This window comes from Cololabis saira, chromosome 8 (genome assembly GCF_033807715.1).
Source record: "Cololabis saira isolate AMF1-May2022 chromosome 8, fColSai1.1, whole genome shotgun sequence".
Classification (NCBI taxonomy): Eukaryota; Metazoa; Chordata; class Actinopteri; order Beloniformes; family Belonidae; genus Cololabis; species Cololabis saira.
In genome coordinates this window covers 44,516,165-44,530,798 of record NC_084594.1, presented here as the reverse complement: position 1 = coordinate 44,530,798, position 14,634 = coordinate 44,516,165, and positions in this window count along the sequence as shown.

Below are 14,634 nucleotides of genomic sequence, written 5' to 3'. Positions count from 1 at the left end.
TGGATGTTGGCTAGCAACTTTAGTACAGTGAATATGATATTTAGCAATAATTAAGAGAAGGTTGATTAAATATACTTTGTCTGGGCTTGTCATATCATATTTTGATACACCAAATAGTACATGTTGAATGCTCAACTTAAAAGAAGAATCAACTTTAGCATTTGTAAAATTATTAAGGTCAATCCAGAGAATATGAGTATATGTGCAATTCCAGAATATGTGAGACATTGTTTCATCCACATTTCCACAAAAAGAACAGAGTGTGTCAATGTTTATCTTATATTTAATAAGATTGGTCTTGACTAGATAGCATCTATGAAGTATTTTAAAAGTAACCTCTCTTACTTTGTTTGTAATAATACATTTTCTTGACAAGACCAATGTGTTTTTCCAATCTATCTCATTATATAAATTATTCCAATAGAAAACTGCTGCAGGTTAAGAAACAATATCTCTCTGTATAATATATCTAATGCAGTGATTGGTAGCTTTATCACACAAAGGACAAATATTACCAACATATATGTCATCAGGATTTAACCTTGGAATATTACAATTTCTACCTTTAGGAGGAAAACACAGTAACCTTCTAGCACTATCTGGTATTGAATCAAACACAATTGAGTATTCTCTAGCAGTAACAGGAAAACCATAGATTGAGAGAAATTCTTCATAAGTGAATAATTGACCATTGTCATTCAATAGTTGACTAACCAGTAAAATATTATTATCAACCCATCTCTTAATACAGGACTGTCTCAGAAATTTAGAATATTGTGATAAAGTCCTTTATTTTCTGTAATGCAAAAATGTCATACATTCTGGATTCATTACAAATCAACTGAAATATTGCAAGCCTTTTATTATTTTAATATTGCTGATCATGGTTTACAGCTTAAGAAAACTCAAATATCCTATCTAAAAAAAAATAGAATATTCTGGGAATCTTAATCTTAAACTGTAAACCATAATCAGCAATATTAAAATAATAAAAGGCTTGCAATATTTCAGTTGATTTGTAATGAATCCAGAATGTATGACATTTTTGTTTTTTTAATTGCATTACAGAAAATAAAATAACTTTATCACAATATTCAAATTTTCTGAGACAGTCCTGCATATAAAGATTTGTTTTTGAATCTAATATATTGATTGTTCCAAAGAAGAGAGGGTAGACACATGTTCTGTAAACAACAGATATGACCCAGACATAGCAAAGTATGTACATAAAAATGTTACAAAAGGATGATATTATCCAGTACCTGCATGGATGAATATATGTGTGTCTGATGCTTATGTTATTCTCTTTTTTTTTAAATCGTATTACCTATCCAAGTGACTGTAATGATTTAAATGATCACATTAGTTAATCTGTCAAAGCAGCGATGCTGTTAAATGCATCGGGATGTCGTGACTTCCTGATCTACGAACCTGTCCAGAGTCACCGTACGCCAACATTGATGAATAAACAAGGCTAAAAGGCTAAAGCCTCGCTGGAAATCAGCAATTACTGCGGAGAATCTCTGCACATCAAGTAGTCACCCCAAACACCAGGGTCACGTCAGGGATGTGAGGATTGGTTAGTTGGACTAATTACTCTGAAATATACTGGAGAATGGCTCCATTAGCAGGGTCGCCCTACCTCCCCTGGAGCCCACATGTAAAACGCAATTAAAAATGTCTCTGAAATCAAAACCTGTACATCTTCTGCCTCACATTTAATGCTTTGAAGGAAGCACTAATGTGCAGTTTTATTTATATAGCACATTTAACACACAAAGTGCTTTATAAAGACACCGACATGAAGGAAAGAGGGAAAAGAATATGAGCACGCAAATAAACCACAAGAAACACATTTGGACAGAGGATAGATCAGTTAAAACATTGCAGTAACATTAGACCAAACACATGCATTTGTAAAACAGAGTTTTCAATTTAGTTTTGAAAGAATCTGGAGTTGGAGCACATTTAATGTTGATTGGAAGTTTATTTCACCTGTGTGCAGTACTGGAGTTGTAAAATAAAATCAGGGGGGATGGTGGATTTTATCATATGGGGACAGATAATTTGTGCTGATTACAAATAATATAATATATTACAAATAATAGCAGTGACCAAAACACCTGCAGAAATACTGCAGGAATGACATAGCAGCAGTTAAATGCAGCCTTCTGTAAGCTTTAAATATCCACTGGGCTTACATCAAATACATCAAAACACAACAATAAAAAACACTTTTCTGAACTTATCAATATGACTCTGTCCTTCACAGGATAAGTACAATGGATCACTGCAAAAACTCACAATCTTAACAAGGATATTTGTCTTATTTCTAGTTAAAATGTCTCATTTTAGTAAAAAAATCTCATTACACTTAAAACAAGACTCATCACTGGAAAAAACAACAATTTTCACCTGTTTGAAGTAGATTTTCACTTGAAATAAGTAGAAAAATCTGCCAGTGGAACAAGATTTTTTTGCTTGTAATGAGAAGATAAATCTTGTCCCACTGGCAGATTTTCCTACTTATTTCAAGTGAAAATTTACTTGAAACAGGTGAAAATTGTCAAATTTTTCTGGTGATGACTCTAAATGTTGAAATAGCAGTAAAACCGCATTAATTGATTAAATGACATAAGGGATGGAAAGGGGGGATGGCAGTTTTACAGGGGGGATGATTTTGGCCTTTTTTATTTCAGAGGGGATGCCATCCCCCCTCATCCCCCCTCATCCCCCCTCAACTCCAGTACTGCCTGTGTGCAGCATCGCAGCTGAATGCGGGTTCTAACCAGCATTTCTACCAGCTGACTACCCCCTAAAGATCTCAGAGTTCTACTTGGTCAATATTCTACAAGATCAGAAATGTATTCTTGCCCCATATTGTTTTTGATTTGTTAACTAACAGCAACACTTTCAAGTTTATTCTGTAACTGTAGTAATAGCTCAAAGAGGGATATATAATGGAAAGCTGACTTGAGCTTTGCAGCTGTGGGTGTTGTTTTACGCCTCTGAAACACGGACACATCATGGAAATGCGCTTTCATTCGGACAGATCTAAAAAGTGCTCTGGGAGAGGAAGAAAAATCGGTCTGCCTCTGAGGAACCAAACACAGCACAACATCCATCATGTTCATTGCATGTGAATGTTCCTCGTAACAGCATACCTTTGTGCAGAAAGAGCCGTCAGATACTTTCATCCTGCCATGAATGGGCAGGATCGCATATTCAGGGCCATTATGCTTAAGGGGTGAAGAAGATCAAACATCAAATTAAGGCTGATTTAAGGCCATTTAACTGTCTATGTTGGACACAAAAGGAGCAGAGCAGGTTTTTCTCTCTTGAGATGGAACAATTTCCCGGGCCTTCAGCTGTGATACATTATAATGTCTGAATCTCAACTGTCATCTCAGTTCTCATTACGGACACTTCCATGGCAACAGTGTAATAGCTCCTGGGTAAATGTGTGTGTGTGTGTAGAATAATAGTGTGTAAGTGCATGTCAGTATATGATACATGCATGTATGGTATACATATGGTGCACAAGTACACTCCATCATGAGAACCATTCAGGGACGATCTGCCTCTGTCCTGACTGAAATAATTTTACTTGAAAACCAATTACAGCTGAGGCGGAAGCAAAAAAAAAAAAAAAAAATGTAAAAGAGAGAGAATATCACAGGAAAAAGAGGATCTGAATGGATGAGTGCTGACGCGCAGCAGCTTGTCTCAGGGCTTGTGGACTATGATAGAATTAACAGTTTGCTTTGAGATTAATGACAGCTTCTGCATGAGGACCCTCTCCTACTGGGAGAGATCACAGATTCCAACTGGAAGCCGTGGAAGTCTATGTCTCTGTCTCATACATAATGATTTTAGGGTAATGAGGAGCAGCCCCATAAGGGTTCTTCTTTTCTTTTGCCTATCGAGCCCCGCTCTCACATTAAAATGTGTAAAAGCTATATTGCACAAAAGCATTAAGAGTTTTCTAAAGAAAAGCAGGCCAAGTTTTTAAAACAATCCCAGCTCTTTTTTAGGTTGTTGTCGAGTTGGGATTTATCACCCTGGAAAAGTAAGGTAATTAAAAATGGAGTTATGCAAATTGGTACCTGATGTGAAATAATCTGTTTACCCAAACCTTAAGGTTTTTCAAAAAAAGGTTTCCTGCCAAAAACTGGAAAGTTGCTTTTTATGGCAGATATATTGTAAAGACCACAAATGTTATATTACGTTATCTATCAATAGAAACGCTAATGCTTTTGACTGTCTTAAATAACTTGAGTGGTTTCATTTCTCAAGCAGACAAATGTGGATCAGGTCGATGTAGATTTCATCGTTTCTTTCTTTTTGTATCTGTGTTTCATTAAACTGCCATCATGTTACACACGAGGATGAAATTCATTCAAATAGTTCAGATTTACTACGTTTTTTTTTTTTTAACATAGTCTAAAACAGGGCTCGGCAACCCGTGGCTCTAGAGCCGCATGTGGCTCTTTAGCGCCGCCCTAGTGGCTACTGGAGCTTTTTCAAAAATGTTTGACTTTTTCTTCTCTTTTTTTCTTCTTTTTTCCTTTTTCTTCTTTCTCCTTTTTTTCTCTTTTCTTCTTTTTCCTTTCCTTTTTAATCTCAACATTTCGACTTTTTTCTCGAGATTGTACTTCAACATTAATCTCGACATTTCAACTTTTTTCTCAACATTTCGACTTTTTTCTCAACATTTCGACTTTTCTCAAAGTGCATAATGAAAAACAAAATCTTCCCCCAGTTATAACTAATATAGATACATTCAGCATGTGTTGTCTTCATTCTAAGGCTGATACAAGACTTTTAATTTTTTGCGGCTCCAGACATATTTGTTTTTTGTGTTTTTGGTCCAATATGGCTCTAAAACATTTTGGGTTGCTGACCCCTTGTCTAAAACATTCTGTTTAACTTCATTATTGAGCTCCATCCAATAAAAACACAAGCTCAGACCTCAGAAAACATATTGAGCCAACAGAAACCTGAGCAGTGTGTGCAGCGTTTCCTCCCTATATATCTGAGTGCTTGTGCGTCTCCACTCCACCTGTCCTGAGGGCTGCTGCACAAGACCGAGATAAGGGATTAAGCTGCGTGGCTGAACCATAAGCCCCTTTTACGTCGCCACAACCCCCGTGTTTATTACATCAGTTTGGAGTCTTGCCTGACCTTTTTATATTGACTGACACACACTCTGCTTGAGAGTATGAACATGATCATTTCCAGCAGGCGCGTCATAGCTGCACCCTCTTATCCTGGTCTGGGGTTCGGGCTACGAAATAGCCTAGAAAAATCTCAGTGAGATATGACTAATTCTTTCTGAGCTCTCTGAGACATCTCTTAACTTGTAAAACAGCTATAAGAGCTAGTATTTAAGACTAAGTTCTTTCCCATTAAATCATCCAAGCATTTTACACCCTGGACCTAAGAAGATTTTATTTTCCTAACCACAAACCTTTATTTTATATTCAGAAGCTAATCAAGTGGCTTTGATTTATTTGTGTCATGGTCTTGGGACCGTGATCCCAAGTTTGAGTCTTGCTCATTTCCAGAGGTGTATAATCCAGGTGCCATAAAGTAAAAATCCTGTCCAGCAGTTGTTCCAACCCTCTGAAGAAGCATGTGAAGACAACGCTACAGCCATTTCTGCTGTTTGCAACATGGGAATTGGTTGTTTTTTGCAGAGGTGTTTAATCCAGGTGCCATAAAGTAAAAACCCTTCCATGTTTCTGGATCAGCCAGTACATTTAGAACCGGTGTTTTCACTAACAACCTACCATCTACCTGCAGAGGAGCTGGTTTAGTGATTGGTTGGAACAACTGCTGGACTGGATTTTTACTTTATGGCACCTGGATTATACACCTCTGCTCATTTCACACATTTCTCTCTACGAGGGGATTTCGGGGTCCGCACCTGCCCATAAGAACTGGGTCGTAAAGACATACACCCCTTTCCGACCACTGCGCTCTTCACAGGAACACAGACAGGCCTCACACTGGACGATCTCCATAGAGACTCCTCTCTCACATCGGTCTTCAACACTGGAACAAGTTACGTGTGGAGTCAAGAGCAGAGTCCAGTAGAGGAACATATCAGAGCCGGGCCGGGGGCCGGGGCATATGACCGGGCCCTTTGCAGCTGCTGAGTCCCTATTATCATCCCTATTATCTTCACTACAGCCGAGAGACAGAGAAGGAAATAAGCTAGGTGGCCGGGCTACTATATCAACAATTAACCACAAACTCACATGTTCTTGCTGACAGTGTGTGTCTGTGATTGTTCTAACTGTATCTACCTGTAAACCTGCTCCCTGACCCGGGCCCGGGGATGAATCTCTGCTAACAACATCAGGTTCATCTCCCACAGGAGGAGCATTAGGGCCAACAAAATATGCGTCTAGCTTCGGCAATTTGGATTTTTCTTGCTCCATTTTTTTCTTTTTCTTTGCGTTTTATCGCTCCACTTTTGTGTTTCTAACTCCCGATCATGTTTAGGCTGTAGGATTACTGTGCTCTGTTGACACATGATGACGTTGATAGACGGCTGTTGACCAACGATTTTATACATTTGGAGATTTACTTGCAATTTTTGTTTTAATGTTAACTGTGAGTGTTAAAATCTCAGCACAACATATTATACAATGCTTTATACCTAAAATGAACCAAGTGGTGCCCCAGCCCTCCCTGAAGCCTGGCGTCCTTCTCTACGCTCAAGAAGGTGTCGAAAACTGTTCTCTTCCAAGAACACCTGTCGTATAATCCACTCTCCCTCTTAGTTCCCAAACTGCCCTTGAAAGTGGGCCTAGTGGAAGTTAGCTGCACTTATCTGCACCTACCATGTGATCTGCTCGGTTACTGTGGCTTGATTGTATTCCTCTGCTGTAAAACACTTGGATAAAAGCGACTTGTGTTTTAGGTTTTAGGTCAAGAACCTTTTTTGTCTCCTCTGTTTTGATTATCCACAGCCGTGCCTCATTATCCCCTCAGCGTTAGTGAGCGTCTACTGTATGTCTTGTCCTTTGTGCTTCACTGCTAGACCTTTGTATTTCCATGCTTCTGCACATTTTAATGCCCATCTTTCTTCTCACACTTCAACCAGTGTTCCTGCCCTCTGCCTGCCCTTAGTTCAGTTATTCCTTGAGTTGGCTTCTACTTTTTATTCATTTTTTTTATTTTTGGCTTCTGATTTCCCACCTCAGAAGCAACTTTTTTACAAATATAAAAAAGGTGGTTTGTGTTAGGACTCGGCCGGCTGGGGTTTCTCCTCAACCCGATGGCGCTGAAGGCGTAGAGTCAGAGCAGCGCGTAGCCAGAGATCTGCGCGTGCGGCGACGAGGACGAGCCGACGCGGGGAACGCGCTTTGACACATTAGCTCATCCCAGGAGAGATATAAGGGTCAGGACTGCCGGCGAGTTCGTTCGTACATGGACTGCGTTTACATGCAGTCAATAACCCTTTTAAACCCTTTTAAAACCCGAATATTGGCAATAACCCGAATTTGCACGGCCATGTAAACACCAATAACTCCTTTGAATAACCCGGATTTGCTCATATTCGGGTTTTTAAAAACCCGAATATGAGCCCTGGGTTATTCCTTTTAAAACCTGAATATTGGGTCATGTAAACGCCAAACAGAATATCCCCATCAAACGGAACAGGAATCTGTTTTCTGCTCATGCTCTGTTCACAAGGAATCCTGGTGTTTTGAGTCCAGGAAGTTCTTCTAAACACGGAGAAACCAAGACCAGGAGGAGACTAATCACTTCATAAATGTAATGAAGGATATGAACATTTCTGCATTTGTAGACGGTAGAAAGTACCGGGATAGCCAGATTTAAAAGAAGGTGAGCGAAAAGTTGCACGAAGCAGCATTTGTTTTGAATTTGGATACAGGAAGAAGAAGCAGAAATGACGGTAATTGTGTCATGATGTTCTCCACACGTCGCTGGTTTGATCCAGATATCCCAAATGATTAATTACCATGGAAACGGAATATTCCCAATGTTTCAGTAACCGGAATATTAGCAATAACCCGAATTGTGACTGCTTGTAAACGTAGTCATGGTTGCTTTTTCCCTTGAGTCTTTGGAGTATTATTGTGGATTATCAGTTGAGAACTTTTTTCCTGTAGAACATTACAGTGGGTTTATTTTTTCTCCTGCCATTTAAGGTGGCAGTTTTTTTTTTTCATTTTTTTATTTGCTTATCTGAACTTTCTGCTCCCTTAGTTTTTTTATATAATAAACTACGCCGTGTTTTTGGCTGAGTTAAACCTGTCTGGTGTCGTGCACTTCAAAGAAAAGAACAGTTTGTTCCTCCAGCCTCATCCCATGGAAGTCTAGTTAGGTCCTCCTGAGTGGTTACAGTAAGAACTAGCTCTTAGCAGAGTACCAGGACCTTCTCCGGAGGTCAGAGAGCATTGCTCTATGTTTGAATGACTTTAGCCACCTCCAGGTCAACGGATGTAGGTTTGAGACTGTTTATGTTCTTGTCAAAGATGCTCTACGATCAAGACCGAGGCTTCTATCAACTTAACACTGAACGTGACGGCTGACGTGAAGAGGACTCTGGCTCTCCACTGTCTGACTCCAATTGTCTGAAAAAGCTGAGTCCTTTTATATTTATCGCACAAGTAAAGAAAAAGTGCCTTATTGTTTCATTGTACTGATGCAGACAAGAGACAACATCTGTTGTATTAGACGCTATACAAATGAAAAAATACTTCATTGCAATTTACTTACTTGTTATTCAATACTGAAAACAGAAAAATTGTGTATACATACATATACAAGGAAGCCCAGACTTCCCTCTCCCTCGGGTACTTCATCCAGCTCATCTTGTGGAACCCCAAGGTGTTCTCAGGCCAGGCCAAAGTCCTTCTAGTGTCTTCTGGGTCTCCTCCAAGTGTGACATCCCTAGAAGACCTCACCAGGAAGGCATCCTGGAAGTATCCTTACCGTCCAAGCCACCACTCCTTTAAATGTGGAGGAGCAGCTGCTTTACTCTGAGTCCTCCCTGATGTCTATGCTTTTCCTCCCATCTCTAAAGGAGAGCCGACACACCCTGCGGAGGAAACCACTTGTATCAGTTTTTACTATATATATATATATATATATATATATATATATATATATATATATATATATATATATATATATATATATATATATATATTAAAAACATCCTCACTTTTGTCTTCGACAGTTTCTAAACAATATTTTCGTATCATTATGAATACATTATTGATTTGATTGATTTTGAGTTTTTATTTTGGTCCATTTGGATACAACATAATACAACATAAAAAAGGTCCAATATTTTAAATGGCACCGAAAAGGTATAGGCTGAAGAAGTCAAGGCTTATTATGCCTACCCTTTATGAACCTCGACTCAGAAGGTTTTATACAAAACAAAACTAATAATTTGGATTCAAACATAGAAAAAGAATGGATATATTGGACAAGTAACAGAGGTATTTAGACAAGAAGCAAAGACAAAAAAAAAAAAAGACAAAAAACATACTATAAATTGCAAGGAGTGATAAATTAAGTGGGTAGGTAATTACGTAATTTTGTTTATTTATTTATGTCTTATTTTCATTTTTCATTCGTTCGTTTGTTTTAAAAAATAAGAAAAAAGATAAGAAAACAAATACAGATGGGCATTCCACCACATAAAGAAAAAAAACCAACAACATAATTTTTCTTTTTTCGTGTGGGTGGTGCAGAGGTCTCAGAAATTCTTCTAACAGATATAATACATCAAATGTTCGATGGTTGATTGAAAAAAACAAACGAAAAACAACCAAACCAAAAAAAATGTAAATATATACATCTCCTGGGTAACCGTCCTTCATCAAAACACGATTCAGCCAAACAGTCTTCGTGGCAAACGCATCAGAGCATGTTTTCTTTCAATGTTTTAATATTTTTTGCCCCATGCAGCAAACCTGTGTGGATGTATCTAGATTAGCTTTGCTGCCCCAAGATTGTATCAACACTTTTCACTTAATTTGTCACTCATCTGTATCTTCTACCTAACCCTGCAAGAGTTTTCCTTCCATTATCCATCATACTCAAATATTGTCTCTCAGTATAAAAACTAAAGCAAAGAGCAATAGAAAGGCATCAGTTACAAAAAGCTGGTTTGGCAGGACGTTGTCCCAGCAGGAAGGTGGGTGGACGGGGTCGAGGTACAATGTTCTGGGGTTCAGGTGGAGGAGGGAGAAGGCAGGAAATGAGTTGAGACAGGTACAGCTCTCTGTCACGAGCCTGTGACTCTGGCTCCCTAGCTGTCAGGCCGGGTTTGCTGGCTGTCAGGCCGGGTTTCCCTGCAGGCTGACGGCAGACTCAAACACGGAAAACAGGACCAGAGGGCGGAGGAGGAGCTGGTGCACGGATCAGTGTCAGGCTTTGAGAGAGCTGTTACTGCGACATCAGAGGACAGTGGCACATCATATTTTTCTTAATGTATAGTTCTTTTTCCTTTTTTTTTGTATAGATATCTTTATTGAGGGCAAGAAAAAAAGAAAAAAAATAAGATTTACAATAACAATATAATTATCAATGCCCCCCCCCCTTTTTTTTTTTTTTTTTTTACTTTTCATAACATTAATTCAACCAAAATAAATAAATAATAACAATAAGAGAAAAAAAAAATAAGAAGCAAAAAAATAAATAAATAAGTAAATAAATACAACAACACACCCCTCTCCCCTTCCCTCCCTCATATGGTCAATAGATTACATTACAAAATCATTTAACTTCTTTTCACATGTCTATCAATACTGGAACAAATAAATAATAAATTAAATAATCAAGTCCTGCGTAAACACATTCATTAATGCAGTAGATGATTCAGATCATTAGTCCAATAAAGGCAAAAAATCCAAAAAAGGTCCCCAAATAAGGTCAAAGTCTCTAGTTTTTTTTCTAACGGAATACAGTATTTTTTCTGGAGTACTATATGATCCAATTTCATTGATCCACTGTTTGGGTGCTGGGGGTTTTTCTGATTTCCAGTTTTTTAGAATAATTTTTTGCAGCGGTGCCTGCAGCAGAATGAAGTACTTTTTATGATAAGTCATGTTTAGCGAACTGATATCTCCCAGTATCCACACTTTAGGATCAAAATGTCAGAGATTGTTTTGATCACGTATTTCCAGAAAGCATCTATAATAGGACAGTTCCAGAGCATATGGAGTAGATTTCCAGTATTTATTTTACATCTTTGGCACATGGCAGAGACCGCACTATTACATTTATTTAATCTATAGGGAGTGTAGTCTTTTTCCTTTTTTATCTAAAAACAAGACCAGGTAGCTCATAAACGATCAATAAGACTGTAAACGGTGGTAAAACCATGTTCAGCTGATGAAGGAAAAAAAAAGTTAAACTGGATCTGCTATTTTATACAAAAGAGCTGGAAAGAATTACTCATGTAACCTTCTTAAGGCTTCACAACCAAATTGATTACTCTGTTTGCAACTTAATCAAGAAATTGCAGAAAAGCAATCTGACAGCAGAAAACAAGTTTTATAAGTTCAAGAGAAATAAAATATGTACAGTAGTTTGTAAAGTCCATATTTTCTGTTTGTCAGCTGATTAAGTAATCAAATTATCATCCAGCTCTGAATAAAGACAAACACTAAATTTACTGTTGGTTTCAGTTATTTTTCAAAAAATTAATCTTTTTTTCCTAATTAACTGATTATCCCCCTAAATCTTTTAAATCAGTTAAAACATTACAAATGTGTTGACAGTGCAATTACAATTATGTGATAATCACAATAATTTGAAAAAACAATATCTGTTGAGGAAGACAAAAGCATGCTTATATAAACTGCACCAGCAAGGATCCAGTCTACCATCTGGGTTGGAGTCAAAAAATTCACTTGAAAAACATCCTATTTGGTCACAGGGGGAAGAGAGAGGGGGAAAATCTGACATGTTGTATTCTGTTTGAGGACTGCTTTAATCCTCAAGTCAGCCTTCTCCACAACATTGAACAGTCAAGCGATACGGAGCAGGGGAGAAGGCAGAGGCGCACACAGGACTGTAAACACACACATGCACAGGAAAACTATGAGAAAAGAGCAACCTTGTTACTCTTCAGAGGGCACACACACACACACACACACATTCGTCACACTCTTACAGCGTGGGTGAAAGCTGATATCAGGCCCTGTTTGCACCAAGGTGAGGTAGGGGACATGGCATGGGGCTACTTTAACACCGCAGAGCTTACAACACCAACGGCTGAGAAGTTGGACAGCTTCTCCCCATACACACTCCAGTGCTTTTGTCTCCTCCATGCACACACACACACTTACAGGATCCCTGACCTCTGTGGTGTGAAATGGAGGGTTGAGAAAGGAGGTAGGGGATGCACAGTAAAGCGAGAGAGCTGTCAGAAGAATGCATCCCACAAACACTTGACGAGATGGAAGTTCAGATGCGAGTCCTCATCATGCAGGCGAAGCACAAGGGGTGAAACATCTCAATTCAAGCGATTCAGGGAGCAGAGTGCAAATCAAAGCTCATTCTCCGTGTGTTTGCTGTCCGCGCTCTTATCCATGCTAAATCTGAAAATATGAAGCTCTCCTTGGTGGTTACCTACGGAATATCATTTATTTCTTTGCATTTTATTTTGGGGAAAAGAAAATAGCTTCAAAAGCATTTATGATGTCATCTCATGATAATTACTGGGCTGCAGGGTTGGTTTGTTTGTGCGTTACTGTTGAAGATAGACTCTGATAGACTATTAAGTCATGATAAATGACCCCCAATCAGGTTGTTGCACAGTAGCCTCTCACTACCCACGGGTGTCTATGGAAATGACATTCATACTATGAAATTGATACCCACTCTTTTGTCTGCTTGCCTTTTCCTGTACATCTGACCTAATAAAATACACAAGATGAATATGGGCTGGTTTTGTGATTAGATCTAGGTCGTGTATAATCTGTCCCTTTCTGCATTGCAAAAGATTGCTAATCGGCTTTGAGTTATGGAAATAATAACCAGGCTTCCTCATAATAAGGTAATCAATTCAATCTACTGTCAATTGGCCCAGAGTAATGTTGCATTTGGGTTCCCCATGGGTGGGGTATAATTGAAGGTTTCTCTGACTATTGACTTAGTCCGAGTAAACATCTGTTGTTTAATATTCCTTTTTGAGTGCATCCATTAATTATAATCGAGCCCAATGAACAGAGTATACATTGAGAGGAAGGATTCAGTATGGCCTTTGATAAATTAAGTGTCAGTATTCCCCCTCAACACTAATCACAATTGCTTTTTATTTGCAACTGCAGTACCCCCCCCGCCCCCCGGCACTTCTTTCTTTTTCATATCCAGTATAGACCTTCTCCAGCAACTGAACTCTGATCTTCTAGCACAGAATGAAATTTTATTACTGAAACAATCACACAAACGACCTTTGACATTTGCACAGAGGTCCATTGTTAAGCCCAAAGGAAACTGGGTGTTGGATTTCTGTCGAACACCCACATGCTTGGCCTTTCCTCCTCATGGAAATGCTGCAACACTGACCCGTCAGAGACCCTCGGCGGTTCTGTGAGGGAGGGTAGTAAAAAATCTTATAAGAGAGAGGAGGTATTGAGATTAGAGCTCCTCTTCTTCCTTCAGAGTAATCCAGCTCCCTCTGAGGAGAAGAAACCAGGGGATGGGGTCAAGCAACAATATTGAACGGACCTACAGACAAGTCTAAGTTTCACATCTATGCTGACAAGAAACCACCAAATTTAATTCAGTGCAAATTAATCCTCTTTTTTTAGACTCTGAAGCTCCCGCTCTTACAAAGACAGAGGGAAAAAAATCAATACTGTATGTATTGATGTTAATGTTCAGAATTATCCATCCAAATGAAATCATGGCAACAAAGTGAAGCATAAGGCCTTTATTGGCAACATGTGCAACGAATCAAATTACCATCAAGCTCAGTCTCTCAGGTGTCTGTTCCCCAGGTTAATCAAACTACTGCTGTATTCTCCTGTTTACCCTCTTAACTACTCGGCAAGCAAATCCCTCCATGGTGTTTCTCTTTCATTCTCTTTCATGTTTCCCTTTCTTAATGGAAAGTTTTATGAATGGTTTGAGAGGTCAAACGACTGAACCAAAGGAAGTTTCTTGACTTCCTTTGTAATAGTCTCTTCACTTTTGGTACATATGTAAACTAGCATATGTGCTAGCAAAACAGTGATGGATACATTTTTTTAGTTTAATTCTGATGAAAAACAGACCTAGAGGAGTAGAGAAGAGTAGAATGCAGTAGAGTAGAGTAGAGTAGAGTTTGTGTGCACATATGATCCCAAGAGCTATGTTGTCGGGGAAAATTACCCAGGTAGGGTCTCCCAAGGACAATTGGTCCTGGCCAGCCTAATGGCGCTTTTCCACTACCACCTACTCAGTGCGACTCGACTCGCCCCGGTTTTGCGCTTCTCCACTAGGGGTGGAGGCGGGTGGAGGCGTGCCGAGTAGATACTTTTTCTGCAACTACTCTGCCAAGGTTCTAAGTGGCTGAGTCGGCTGCATCTGGCGTCATCACACTACAGGCCACTGATTGGTCGGGGCGTTGGGAGTCAGATGTCTGAGTCA